Below are 14531 nucleotides of genomic sequence, written 5' to 3'. Positions count from 1 at the left end.
CACACTTTTGGGTGGTTTCATTTATAAGGTGAAGTATAATCTCACTTTTTGTGTTATTTGATTTCGCTTACGAATAATTTTGGAATACGCTTACTGTATTTTGTGTATGTTTTGGCTGACTGGTACTCTTAGTCTCCCACTCCAGGCAATGCAAACAAATAGATAACCATAATGCACAGACTACAATTGTGGCAGATACAACAAGTCTTTCAGAAAATGAGAGTGGTCCTTGAGTGGCTTGCAATGAAAGATTACTAATTAAATAATCCTCTGAATAATGCATAGAATTAACAAATCAAATACAATTGTTCATGTGTGTCTCTCAAGTGAAAAAAAAATTCCTCACTTTTTGACTTTTCATGTTGCAGCAGGTAACAAAGGAAAAAGAACATTGGTTGGGAAAAACCGACCGAAAGAAGAAACGAGGCGAAAGCTGAAGGGAACAGCTAACGCTGGGAAAAATGACAGACTGGCTGAAGTCTCCCCCAGAAAATCGGAGAGGGGCCGAGGGCAAGCAAGAGCTTCACCTGCAGCTGTTGTGAGAAGGGTTAACAATGTAACCAACGCTTCAGGTGCAAAAGTGCAAACAGCTGCCAAAAAGGTGAGAGCAGCACAAACTGAAAAAGCAACATTTGAGGCCACCAAAGCGGCACATAAAAAGAAACTTCAGGATGGCGTTCGAGCAGTGACTGTTGCTCCTGGTCCAGGTGAGCTTCAAGACCCTCGGTCGCATTTTTGCTTGGCTCACAGAGGCGATCCCCAAAATGTTGGACATTGTAAACAAGAGATAATTAGCCTTGGACCATGAAAAACTATATAAATAAAGCATGTGGTAGCTGGTAAGACCGGCCACCAAGGGTATATTGATGTTTGAATAGCGGCCGGTAAATCGGCCGCAGGGGTTCAAATGGTTAATCTTCTTGGCGAGCACTCTGCAAGAAACTTGGTAACTGAACACACCCCAGGTGTACTAGTGAAGGAAAAATCAAATCTGTTTTTAGTTATACCGGTAAACAATAATCGGTGTGACCTCCTTTTGCCTTGAGAACTGTCTCAACTCTATTTGTGATTGATTTAATTAGTTTATGGATTATGGTGCAGTCAATCTTTTCCGAACAGTGTTGTAATGCACTCCAGTGCAAAGTCAGACTGCTCACATACTGGTAAATCTTTCAAATCAAATGTATTCACCCTGCTTTTTTTTTTTTTGTATTCAAGGTCGAGGCTCGTGTGAGAGCTAACATTAATCACAAAAAAACAAACGGACACATAAAACATACGATAAAGGGAGCTGGAGACAAGATGGGGAGAGAAGGGGAAGCACACAAGTACAACATTGGAGAGCAGGGACATCAGGAGATCTGTGGGAGGGAGAGGGCTTGGGGGGAGGAGGCGAGGGAAAGGTGGTGGGGGGTGGGAGAGGTATAAAACACATGGACTGCTCGGACTTCCAGGAAAGAAGTTGGCATTTCAAAAAAGTGGAACAGGGGTGAATTAACGGGGGTAGAAAAGATCAAGGTTTGGGATGGGGAAAATAAGAGATGGTGGTGAACAGCTTTTTTAAAGACCTGGGGGGAGGAGTGGGATTGATGAGAGTGAGAGAGTTTGTTCCAGAGGCAAGAGAAAAGAGGAATGAAAGAGTGAAGGTGAGCAGAGAGTCTCGATTTTGTCAGTTTCACCAGAAGAGGGTTGCTGGCAGATCTTCTGTGACCTGTAGGAATATTTGGGGGACAGAGCACAGACAAAGCTGGGGGAGCAAGGCCAGAGAAGAGTCGGTAGAAGACAGAAAGACGACCAACCTGCCTGCGGTAAGTGAAAGGCCCTCAGAGTTTGCTTCATCGCGGGAGATTCCAATGATTCTGAAAGCTTTTGTTTCAACAGCGTGAAGCCGAGCTAGGTGTGAGGCAGGAGCACCAGCCCAGAGGGGAGAGCAGTATTTCATTGAGCTGCGGATGAAAGCCTTGTATGTGGTGAGGAGCTCAGGTGTGCCACGGAAGGACTTCACACGACTGAGGATGCCCAGTCGGCGACTGACTTGGAGGCCAGATTGGAAATGTGGTTTTCCCAGGAAAGATCATGGCAGATGGTGAGACCCAAGAGCTTGAGTGACAGAACTTCTTGCAGAGGATTTTTCAGAAAGTACATGGGAGAGTTGTCCAGACGGTCTTTTCGGAAAGACATAGTGAGAGTGTGAGATTTGTCAGGATTGAAAGACGTGTTGGTGGTATGTTTTTGTTGTTTCTGGTTCATAGCACCCCAATGATGGTTCATTGTGGTTCAACATGGTTCAATGTGGTACAACATGGTTCATGTTTCAATTTTCCAAATTTTCAAAATTTCCAAAAAAATATTTATTTATTTTCAATTTTTCAATTTTCCCAAAAAATTTATTTTCAATATAATTTCAATTTTTCCAATTATATAATTTTTTCAATTATTTTGAGAAATATATAATTTGTGAAATATATATTTTAGTTTTTTATTTTATTTCCAAATTGTTTTTATTTAAATATATGTTGTTTTTTAAATTAAGCTCAAATTCTTCAATTTCAGAAGCTGGTAAATTAGTTGTTCTTGGAAATAATATTTTTAGTGGACTTTTACTCTCTTCTTTCCTCCTCAGTGCAGGGCCGATATTTCCATAATCCCTGCACGCGTTACCGAATCGTACAAGTTTCCCCATTCTCCCTCGCCTCCCTCTCCTCCCTCTTACTCTCTTCATTGGACTTCTCCAACGCCTCATTTTTCTCCCTTTCCTCCCTCTCTCTTTTCTCCCTTGCCACCATTAAACCATCACCATCATCCCTAACACCATAATCCTTACAAACAACCCTTGAAAATCAGAGTTTTTATTGCCTGGCAAGTTCTTTATTTTCCCCAGTGCGTCCATTTGTTTCCAGTAAGCCCCAAAATCTTTTCTCCCTTTCCTTCCTCTCATTCTCCCTTTCCTCCTTCTCTTCTTCAACTCCTTCCTCATCCGCTGCAACCCCTAAACCATCCCCCCATGGCATATATTGTTCAGTAAATGTTTTTAATATGGCCTGCCTTGCCCGCTCATTCCATCCAGCCGTCAGGCTGCATCCAACTGCCAGGCTCCCTCCTCAAATAACACCTCATTGTGCCTCACCCAATCACCATCAAACCTTTTGTCCGCCCCATCCTTCCCTTTCTCCGAGCTATTCTGAAATCTCTGACACACCTTCAACACCTCTTCCACCTCTTCCACATCTTACCCTACCCCTCCTCCCCCCTGTTCTGTATCCGATGCTCCCCCTTCCTCTTCATTAACGGTATGGACCTCAAACATCCGGGGCCTTCGTTCAAACTTAACTGATCTCTCCATACAGGTTGCTTCTGACAAACCAGACGTGATCTGCTTAACAGAAACGTTACTCCTTCATGATGTCTCTGATTCCTTAGTATCTCTCCCGGGTTACTCACTCCTCCGGTATGATAGACGTGAGCCTCGTCCTGGAGGTGGGGTTGCTATCTTTACCAAAAACTCTCTTCCTCACTCGCCCTGCACTGCACTCTCTCCACCTCACCCCCAGGAATACCTCTGGCTACGGCTTCCCCTTCGCTCCCACCTCTTGTTCATATGTGTGTTGTACCGTCCACCAAACAGTGATGACTCCATCTACATCTCGCTGTCTGATAATATGGACCAACTTCTATCTACTCACCCCAACTCTCTCTTCCTCATATGTGGTGATTTCAATTGTCACCATGCCAGTTGGCTGGGTGTGGGTACCTCTCTCCCCAGCCATGGCTCCTCAGCAAAGGACTTCTGCGACTCACTGGGACTGACACAATCTGTCAATTTCCCGACCCGGATCTCAGTCAACGGAGCATCTTCTCTTCTGGACTTCGTTATGACTAACTTCCCTGAAAATGTATGCTGCTCTTCTTCTGCTACAATCAGCTCATCTGATCATGTGCTTGTTAAAGTGGACATCTCTCTGACCATTCTCAGGGAGCCTGCTCAGCGTCGACGAGTCTGCCATTTCACTCAGGCCAACTGGCACGGTCTTCAAGCAGCCATCAGTCATCTGGACTGGTCTCCCATCTCTACCACCTCTGACATCAACTCATCCTGGGAATTCTTCCAAAGTAAATTGCTCTCTCTCTCATGCACAGATTTATCCCATCTCGTCTTCAGTTCTCATACCCTTCCTCCCGTCCATGGTACACAGAATCTTGTGGTGAGGCTGTTGCCCAGAAACACTTGCCTTCGTCTCCTGGAAAGCAAATCCAATGGAAGGAAATCTCATTTCCTTTCACAAAGCCCGAAACAAGTGTGTGTCCACCCTCAGGAGAGCCAGGAAACAATATCTCTCTGTTCTCAAGACCGAACTCTCTTATCTGTCTCCCTCTTCCAAATCCTGGTGGCATCTGGTCAAATCTGTTTCTGGTGTTTGTTCCCCCTCCATCCCCTCCCTTACCTCAAACGGTTACACAGCTGACTCCGCACGTGAAAAAGCTGAATGCCTCAACTCTGTGTTTGCCTCTAAATCTTGTGTCCCAAACCCACCCTCTCTGTACCCACCGTACCCAGTCATACCCAGCTGCTCCTGGACTCCGTGTCCTTTCCTCCTGACAAGGTGGAAAAGTTTCTGTCAACCCTCGACTCTGATTCTGCAACTGGACCTGACGGCATCAGCCCACGGGTCCAAAAAGCCTGTTCTTCCGCTCTTTCACTCCCTCTCTCTGTTCTCTTCACCCTCTCTCTGTTCTCTTCACCCTCTCTTTTGCTCAAGGTCAACTGCCATCTGCTTGGAAATCAGCCAACATCACCGCTTTACACAAAAAGGTGCAAAAACAGATCCTAGCAACTACAGACCAATCAGCCTTCTCCCAATTATCAGCAAAGTCATGGAATCCATCATTGCTTCGCATATGAAATCTTTCCTCTTCTCCAATGGCTTGATCTCTGATCATCAATTTGGTTTCAGACCAGGTCACTCTACTCTGGACATGCTGCTTCTGCTGTCTCAACAATGGATGGAGGTCCTCAATGCCAAACAGGAAATCAGAGTGTCTCCCTCGACATATCACGTGCCTTCGATACGGTCTGGCACCCTGCTCTGCTCACCAAACTCTCCTCCTTTGGTATCCATGGAAATCTCCACGCATGGCTGGCAGACTTCCTCTCTAGTCGTAGTCAAGGTGTGGCCCTGAATGGGTTTCTCTCATCTCCTCTTTCTGTTCAGGCTGGAGTTCCCCAAGGCAGTGTTCTGGGCCCTGTGCTTTTTCTGGTCTTCATCAATGATCTCTCTGACTCTCTTGAAAATCCTCTCTACCTCTTTGCTGATGACTCCACTCTCTGCCGCTCCATTCCTCATCCCTCAGATCGGCAGTCTGCAGCCTCCTCACTCTCTGCAGACCTGGACAAAATCACAGACTGGGAAAACAAGTGGAACATGTCTTTCAATCCTGACAAATCTCACACTCTTACGATGTCTCTCCAAAAAGACCGACTGGACAACCCTCCCATCTACTTTCTGAATAATCCTCTCCAAGAAGTTCTGTCACTCAAGCTTTTGGGTCTCACTATCTGCCATGATCTTTCCTGGGAAAACCACATTTCCAAGCTGGCCTCCAAAGCCAGTCGCCGACTGGGCATCCTCCGTCATGCGAAGTCCTTCCTTGGCACACCTGAGCTCCTCACCACATACAAGGCTTTCATCCGCAGCTCAATGGAATACTGCTCTCCCCTCTGGGCTGGTGCTCCTGCCTCACACCGAGCTCGTCTTCACGCTGTTGAAACCAAAGCGTTCAGAATCATTGAAATCTCCTGCGATGACGCTATCTCCGAGGGCCTTTCACTTAATCACCGCAGGCAGGTTGGTGGTCTTTCCGTCTTCTACCGACTCCTCTCCGGCCTTGCTCCCCCAGCTCTCTCTGGGCTCTGTCCCCCAAATATTCCTACAGGTCGCACAAGATCTGCCTGCAACCCTCTTATGGTTAAACTGCCAAAATCAAGACTCTCTGCTCACCTTCACTCCTCTTTTCTCCCACCTCTGGAACAAACTCCCGCACTCTCTTCAATCCCACTCCTCCCTCCAGGTCTTTAAAACGGCTGTTCACCACCATCTCTTATCTTCCCCCATCCAAAACCTTGATGTTTTCTACCCCCGGTAATTTCACCCCAAATCCACTTTTTTGAGGTGACTTTTGACTTCTTTCCTGGAAGTCCTTGGTGTCCTTGCGTTTTATACCTATCCTGCCTCCCCCCAGGCCCTCTCCCTCCAAAAACATCTCCCGATGTCCCTGCTCTCAAATGTTGTGTTTGTGTGCTTCCTCCCCTTCTCTCCCCATCTTGTCGACCGCTCCCCTTTTTATATACTTTGTTTGCTTGTTTGTTTGATTTGTTTGTTTGATAAATGTTAGCTCTTTCACGAGCCTCGACACTGTACAGAAAAAAAAAAAAAAAAAATCCCACTCCCGACATGATTTTTTTTTTAAACAACCTCGAGACGTCATCGTTCATCCCAAAGACTTTGAGGAAATTGAAGAACTTTTGCACATTGAGTCACTAAATCGAAAAACCAACTATTTTTGAGGTCAAAAGGCCAAAGCTAAACTCAAGGTCAAACCTCTAAAATCATCAATTTTCATCTGAAAAATCGTCACTTCACATCCGGTTAACCTGAGCTTTGATCAAGATCGTCAATTTTAATCTTGATGAAATGGACAATTTGATGGATCAATGCCAACCTTTTTTGGGGCGGTGGGGGTGGATTTTGCAAGTGTCGTGCTCTGCATGACGTCTTCTTTTTATAATTAGTCGTTTGGGTCTGCTGCGGGTGTGTAACTTGTTTTTCTCAAAATAATTTTCACTCTACTATGAATAATTATACTTTCCATAATTCTGACGCTTAATGACACTATGTTGTCAGGGTGGCCGAGTGGTCGAAGGTGGTGCGTTAAGATCGCAGTCCCTCCTGGAGGCGTGGGTTCGAATCCCACTCCTGACATGATTGTTTTGACACTCTCAATCACGTCGTGGTTGGAGTGTCTTCTCTGAGTGTGCGAGGTCAGTGTTTGGAGTCCTGGCTGAGTCAGCCCAAGCACGTTTAAAAGAGTTTGTGCTGCTTCCTTTCTTGACGCTCAGCATTTTAAAAAGAATGGAACACGGACAAACAACCATTGTCTGGTAATAATAGTTCAAGCTGTATTGCATAATGGTTTATTCAGACAGTAAGTTTTCGCTCTCCCGCTCTCTCTGTGCTAATAAACATTTTGTTTGCAAAAACCTGGACATGGTTATTAGTCCCCGACCGGTGTGCACCGTGGGGGACTGGAGGTTTGCACTCCGTCCCTCCGTCTGTCAGTCTGTCGGTCCATCAGTCCGTCAGTCCGTCACGCAAAGAACAGCTTTCTGCACTTTTTTCCTAAACTCTTAATGCTTATGATTTCAAACTTGGTGCATGGTTTCCTCATGATAAGTTACAGATCAATTTCGAACTTCACCACGTTTCGATCATTTTTGACAAAGTTATGGCACTTTGAACTTTGGGAACTTCTCCAACAGTTTTCCGGACTCTAATTTGAGTGCGGTAATTCATAATACTATCTTCTGTGACCGTGCCACCCAATGCCAGGAGGGGACATGTATTGCAACGCAATACTCAGAATGCTTGTTCACTTTGTCATTTGGCGTGATGGAATGGGCTTTAAAAATCCGGCAATGGGCCGATTGGGAAACGCATATAATGCGCCGTTCAAAAATTACGTAACACGTTTCTGGGTCTTGATTAAACCGAACTAATAATTTAACACTCGACACAAAGCCAATGTAAACGTGACGAAGCAAAGCTTGGCAGTCCATAATCAGCAGAGGCCTGTATAGGCCGAATGCACTCATCCCTGCACGAAACAAGATGGCGACTATATCACTTCGTCTTGGCACTATGGTGGGTGGAGTCAAGCGTTAGATGTGGGTGTGGTCCGGCAGCTGCCCAGCCAATGGGTGCACATTTCAAAAATCGACCCCCAACAAGAATTCCAATCACAGCAGCAACAACAGCAACCATTTTGAATTTTTTTGTGAATTTTCCAACATTGTTTTCTTTATAGTCAGGTTCACCATGTTTTTTCGTTCAAAATTTTGGTAGATTAGCAAAACTATACATTTCTGGAATACTCAGAGCATGAGGAATCCAAAAATTAATGTTTACATTTGCCTAGACACCTTTGCGAAAATGACCCTCAGGACAGTGATGAAGATCTGTAAAAGCATATTCCTGAACGGTGTAGACCTCGTAGATCCAGTGTATAGGACTTATAGTTCAATCTGATACGACCTATAACTTCAAAGGACTTGCAATAAATATCATGTATTATGTAATGCAGTTATATCACAAATATAAAGACAATGGTTTTCAATTACCTTTGTTTGTTGCTTTTCTATCATCGTGAGCACTATTTTGAGGCCGAATGCACTCATCCCTGCACGAAACAAGATGGCGACTATATCACTTCGTCTTGGCACTATGGTGGGTGGAGTCAAGCGTTAGATGTGGGTGTGGTCCGGCAGCTGCCCAGCCAATGGGTGCACATTTCAAAAATCGACCCCCAACAAGAATTCCAATCACAGCAGCAACAACAGCAACCATTTTGAATTTTTTTGTGAATTTTCCAACATTGTTTTCTTTATAGTCAGGTTCACCATGTTTTTTCGTTCAAAATTTTGGTAGATTAGCAAAACTATACATTTCTGGAATACTCAGAGCATGAGGAATCCAAAAATTAATGTTTACATTTGCCTAGACACCTTTGCGAAAATGACCCTCAGGACAGTGATGAAGATCTGTAAAAGCATATTCCTGAACGGTGTAGACCTCGTAGATCCAGTGTATAGGACTTATAGTTCAATCTGATACGACCTATAACTTCAAAGGACTTGCAATAAATATCATGTATTATGTAATGCAGTTATATCACAAATATAAAGACAATGGTTTTCAATTACCTTTGTTTGTTGCTTTTCTATCATCGTGAGCACTATTTTGAGGCCTTTATTGGATTCTTTGACCCAGAAAACATAGGATTAGCATATTTAATTAAGTCTCCAGGTTGACTAGAAGCCGAGATAGCACAAAATATGTATTTTATGGTGGCCATTTTGAAAATACAAAATGGCGGCCATGCAGGTGTCTGTGCAAATGCCAACATTGATTTTCGGATTCTCCATGCTCTGAAGATTCCAAAAATGTACAGGTTTGCTAATCCCAAAATTTTGAACGAAATTATATTTGTTAACATAGTGAACCTGACTTATTTTGAAAGATTATTTCCAAACGATGCTGAACATGCATCATCTGGTCAAGGTGATGTTAAACTTGTTTCTCTGTAAACAACATGAATGTATTTTTTTCTGTCCTTTTGATTAAAAAAATTTAATCAACAGGATGTTGTGATGACAAGGAGTCAGGATGTTGTGATGACAAGGAGTCAGGATGTTGTGATGACAAGAAGTCAGGATGTTCTGATGACAAGGAGTCAGGATGTTTTGATGACAAGGAGTCAGGATGTTGTGATGACGAGGAGTCAGGATGTTGTGATGACAAGGAGTCAGGATGTTGTGATGACAAGAAGTCAGGATGTTGTGATGACAAGGAGTCAGGATGTTGTGATGACATGGTGTCAGGGTGGCCGAGCGGTCCAAGGCGCTGCGTTCAGGTCACAGTCTCTTCTGGCGGCGTGGGTTCGAATCCCACTCCTGACATGATTGTTTTTTTTACCAACCTCGAGACGTCATCGTTCATCCCAAAGACTTTGAGGAAATTGAACAACATTTGCACATTGAGACACTAAATTGGAAAACCAACTACTTTTGAGGTCAAAAGGTCAAAGGTAAACTCAAGGTCAAACCTCTAAAATCATCAATTTTCATCTGAAATATCGTTACTTTACATCCTGTTAACCCGAGCTTTGATCAAGATCGTCAATTTTAATCTTGATGAAATGGACAATTTGATGGATCAATGGCAACCTTTTTTGGGGCGGTGGAGGTGGATTTTGCAAGTGTCGTGCTCTGCATGACGTCTTCTTTTTATAATTAGTCGTTTGGGTCTGCTGCGGGTGTGTAACTTGTTTTTCTAAAAATAATTTTCACTCTACTATGAATAATTATACTTTACATAATTCTGACGCTTAATGAGACTATGTAGTCAGGCTGGCCGAGCGGTCTAAGGCGCTGCGTTAAGGTCGCAGTCTCCTCTGGAGGTGTGGGTTCAAATCCCACTCCTGACATGATTGTTTTGACACTCTCAATCACGTCGTGGTTGGAGTGTTCTCTCTGAGTGTGCCACGTCAGTGTTTGGAGTCCTGGCTGAGTCATCCCAAGCACGTTTAAAAGAGTTTGTGCTGCTTCCTTGCTTGACGCTCAGCATTTTTAAAAGAATGGAACACGGACAAACAACCATTGTCTGGTAATAATAGTTCAAGTTGTATTGCGTTATGGTTTATTCAGACAGTAAGTTTTCACTCTCCCGCTCTGTCTGTGCTCATAAACATTTTGTTTATAAAAACCTGTACATGGTTATTCGTCCCCGACCGGTGTACACCGTGGGGGACTGGAGGTTTGCCCTCCGCCCCTCCGTCTGTCCGTCCGACACACAAAGAACAGTTTTCCGGACTTTTTTCTAAACTCTCAATGCTAATGATTTCAAACTTGGTACCTGGTTTCCTCATGATAAGTTACAGATCAAATTCGAGCTTCACGACGTTTCGATCATTTTTGACAAAGTTATGGCACTTTGAACTTTGGTAATTTCCCCAACAGTTTTCCGGACGACAGACTGCTGGTAGGGGACATGTATTGCAGCGCAATACTCAGAATGCTTGTTCACTTTGTCATTTGGCGTGATTGAATGGGCTTTAAAAATCCGGCAACGGGCCGATTGGGAAACGCATTTAATGCGACGTTCAAAAATTACGTAACACGTTTCTGGGTCTTGATTAAACCGAACTAATAATTTAACACTCGACACAAAGCCAATGGAAACGTGACGAAGCAAAGCTGGGCAGTCCATAATCAGCAGAGGCCTGCATTGGCCGAATGTGCTCAACCATGCAGGAAACAAGATGGCGACCATATCACTTCGTCTTGGCACTATGGTGGGTGGAGTCAAGCATCAGATGTGGGTGTGGTCCGGCAGCTGTCCGGCCAATGGGTGCACACTTCAAAAATCGACACCCCACAAGAATTCCAACAACAGCAACCGTTTTGAATTGTTTTGTGAATTTTCCAACATTGTTTTCTTTATTTTGAAAGATTGTTTCCAAAGGATGCTGAACATGCATCATCTGGTCAAGGTGATGTTAAACTTGTTTCTCTGTTTACAACATGAATGTATTTTCTCTGTCATTTTGAAAAAAAATTGAATCAACAGGATGTTGTGATGACAAGAAGTCAGGATTTTGTGATGACACAGTGTCAGGATGGCCGAGCGGTCTAAGGCGCTGCGTTCAGGTCACAGTCTGCCTTGGAGGCGTGGATTCAAATCCCACTCCTGACATGATTATTATTTTTAACAACCTCGAGACGTCATCGTTCATCCCAAAGACTTTGAGGAAATTGAAGAACATTTGCACATTGAGTCACTAAATGGGAAAACCAACTATTTTTGAGGTCAAAAGGTCAAAGGTAAACTCAAAGTCAAACCTCTAAAATCATCAATTTTCATCTGAAAAATCGTCACTTCACATCCTGTTAACCTGAGCTTTGATCAATATCGTCAATTTTAATCTTGATGAAATGGACAATTTGATGGATCAATGGCAACCTTTTTTGGGGCGGTGGGGGTGTACTTTGCAAGTGTCGTGCTCTGCATGACGTCTTCTTTTTAAAATTAGTCGTTTGGGTCTGCTGCGGGTGTGTAACTTGTCTTTCTCAAAATAATTTTCACTCTACTATGAATTATTATACTTTCCAACATTCTGACGCTTAATGAGACTATGTAGTCAGGGTGGCCGAGTGGTCTCAGGCGCTGCGTTGAGGTCGCAGTCGGTGGCCGAGTGGTCTCAGGTGCTGCGTTGAGGTCGCAGTCTCATCTGGAGGCGTGGTGTTCGAATCCCACCTCCTGACATGATTGTTTTGACACTCTCAATCACGTCGTGGTTGGAGTGTCTTCTCTGAATGTGGGAGGTCGGTGTGTGGAGTCCTGGCTGAGTCAGCCCAAGCACGTTTAAAAGAGTTTGTGCTGCTTCCTTGCTTGATGCTCAGCATTTTAAAAAGAATGGAACACGGACAAACAACCATTGTCTGGTAATAATAGTGCAAGCTGTATTGCTTTATGGTTTACTCAGTCAGGAAGTTTTCGCTGTCCCGCTCTCTCTGTGCTCTGTGAGTCCCTTTTGTTTTGTTAAATAATACCAGGTGGGTTAACTCAGCCTGGCATTTTTTTGAGGTCGGCAAAATGAGTACCAGCTTACGAGAACCAGGGGGCACTGCATCAGCTGCACAGCAGTGCTCCCTGCAATGATGCAACCAGCAGCCACAGACTGCATACGAAATAATAATACTGTGCGGGGTATCTTGTTTTATGGACTCTCTAGTTTCAAAAGTGAATATTGACCTTTACCTGCGTGCGCAGCTTTTCCAACGCAGTGCGGGAAGCAGCCGCCGTGAAGGGGAGACAGACGTACGCATGGACAGACACCACGGTTCACATTATATAATAGATAAAGAGGAGGAAAAATAAGAATGGAATGATAATGCAGAATAAGCCAAATTAAATTTGTGACCGAAATAGGTATTGTCAAAGTTACAGATTTACCCTCCTCAATAATGCTGATGCATTGTGAATAAAGCAGTAAATTGGCAATATTTTGTTCAGTTTTGAGAAGATTTTGGCTCCACTTTAGAAAAACATCCCTTCGGGAAGCCCTGCAATCGTATAACCTCAGCTCCGATGAAGGAAGAAAAATTCTCCAGTCATGGAGTGAGGGCCTGCAAACTAGTCATGGAAGCCATGCTTTGTCTCAAGTGGTTGCAGTTAGCCAGAAGCTTTCCAAATGGAGGAGAGAGTGGTGTGGATGAGACTATAATGTTGGCACAAATCAAAGCCTGTCACTTAGCTTTGGAGACGGGAAATAATTTGACGAGACCGGTACAGAACCTACGTGATACAATTACCACGCGCAGCAGTCACGGTTCACCCGCTATATAAACAAGCATTCTGAGTATTGTGCTGCAATACATGTCCCCTACCAAAGTTCAAAGTGCCATAACTTTGTCAAAAATGATCGAATATGCAAATTTATGCACGGTTGATGCTGGTTTTCAAACTTGATCTGAGGTATGCTGAGACACGTGTGTCACGCCTCGCCTCGTTGATAAGCCCGCAAGGTCGCTCCGTGGAGCGGCCTGCACGTATTGCACTGTGTGAATTATATAAATTATTACCAACTCACGGTCTGAGGTACTAGCGATTCAAGAGATATCCATTTTTTTATGGCACATTGCAGAAGCCAATGCGAGGTTTCTTCTTCCTCAGCTTGTCACAACTCTGTCAAATGCGATCGAGTAAAAAAAGTCAAAATTTGACCAAATCTGTTTTATTCCTTTGTTAATATACCTCAGCTATTGACAAATCTTAAATTAGAATTTTATTTGAGGTTAAAATGACCGCGACAGGTCGTGTCCAACGATGCTTTCAGTCTGGACATGTGATAAATAATTAAATCCGCAAACGTGAAGCCTCTTCTTCTTCACGAAATAACAACTTCTAGCTTCCAGACCGTACATCCAATCATCTTGAAATTTTGCAGACTTGTTACACTTCATGGCTTCTAGTATAGTATGAAGTTTCACGTCGATCAATAAAGCGATTCAAGAGATATCCATTTTTAAAATATTTTCGTTTAATTAACGATATCTGCCAAACCACGTGAGCTATCGCAAATTCCAAAAGGACATTTTAGTAGACTGACATGCGGAACAGATCTGTGAAGTTTCCCCTCGATTGGATCAAAAATGAGGGAGGGGCTCGGTTTTAAAGGTTCATGTTTAAAAACGTCATAACTCTGAAACCATGTGACGCATGACGTCATGCTCGCTGACTTTTTTGTTCGTCATGGGTATGTGATTCTGCCTGCAAAGTTTGGCCTCGATCTGTTCAGCCGTTGAAGAGAAAAAGGGGTTTTCGTGTTTTCACGAAAAACAATATGGCGCCCGAACCACGTGACCTGTGACGTCATAATTACCATTAAAATATTCTACAGACCGAGTCCCTCCTTTGGTTAAGATTTGATCTCAATCGGTCCTACTAGTACCGACTGCAAAGCCGCAATGAGCCGGCGAAGCCAAAGCCTCTTGCCACTATTTTTACCCATCACTATGGCATCAGTAGGTTAGGTAGTTGGTAGTAGGTCGGTGTAGTAGGTACCGTACCTGGTAAGACTTGGTAAAAGAGAAGAGCAGACAGTCCTCAAAAAAACATGACCCATCACCAGGGACATCTACTGCAGCATATTCCCAAAAAGAAGACAATGGTGTCACATCCGATGGCTTTACTTGGTGC

General features: G+C 43.8%; 4 non-coding genes across 4 annotated transcripts; all 4 read left to right on the top strand.

Moving 5' to 3' along the window:
- Positions 1 to 6894: 6894 nt before the first annotated feature.
- Positions 6895 to 6977, top strand: TRNAL-AAG (transfer RNA leucine (anticodon AAG)). Its single transcript has one exon. It is a non-coding gene; the product is annotated as a tRNA-Leu (tRNA).
- A 2670-nt stretch (positions 6978 to 9647) lies between these two features.
- TRNAL-CAG (transfer RNA leucine (anticodon CAG)) lies at positions 9648 to 9730 on the top strand. The gene has a single exon. It is a non-coding gene; the product is annotated as a tRNA-Leu (tRNA).
- A 444-nt stretch (positions 9731 to 10174) lies between these two features.
- Positions 10175 to 10257, top strand: TRNAL-AAG (transfer RNA leucine (anticodon AAG)). Its single transcript has one exon. It is a non-coding gene; the product is annotated as a tRNA-Leu (tRNA).
- A 1185-nt stretch (positions 10258 to 11442) lies between these two features.
- Positions 11443 to 11525, top strand: TRNAL-CAG (transfer RNA leucine (anticodon CAG)). The gene has a single exon. It is a non-coding gene; the product is annotated as a tRNA-Leu (tRNA).
- Positions 11526 to 14531: the final 3006 nt, after the last annotated feature.

The sequence above is a fragment of the Myxine glutinosa genome, chromosome 1, assembly GCF_964187855.1.
Source record: "Myxine glutinosa chromosome 1, kmMyxGlut1.1, whole genome shotgun sequence".
Lineage (NCBI taxonomy): Eukaryota > Metazoa > Chordata > Myxini > Myxiniformes > Myxinidae > Myxine > Myxine glutinosa.
The sequence above is the reverse complement of the archived record's forward strand: the minus strand, read 5'-3'. Positions and strand labels throughout refer to the sequence as shown.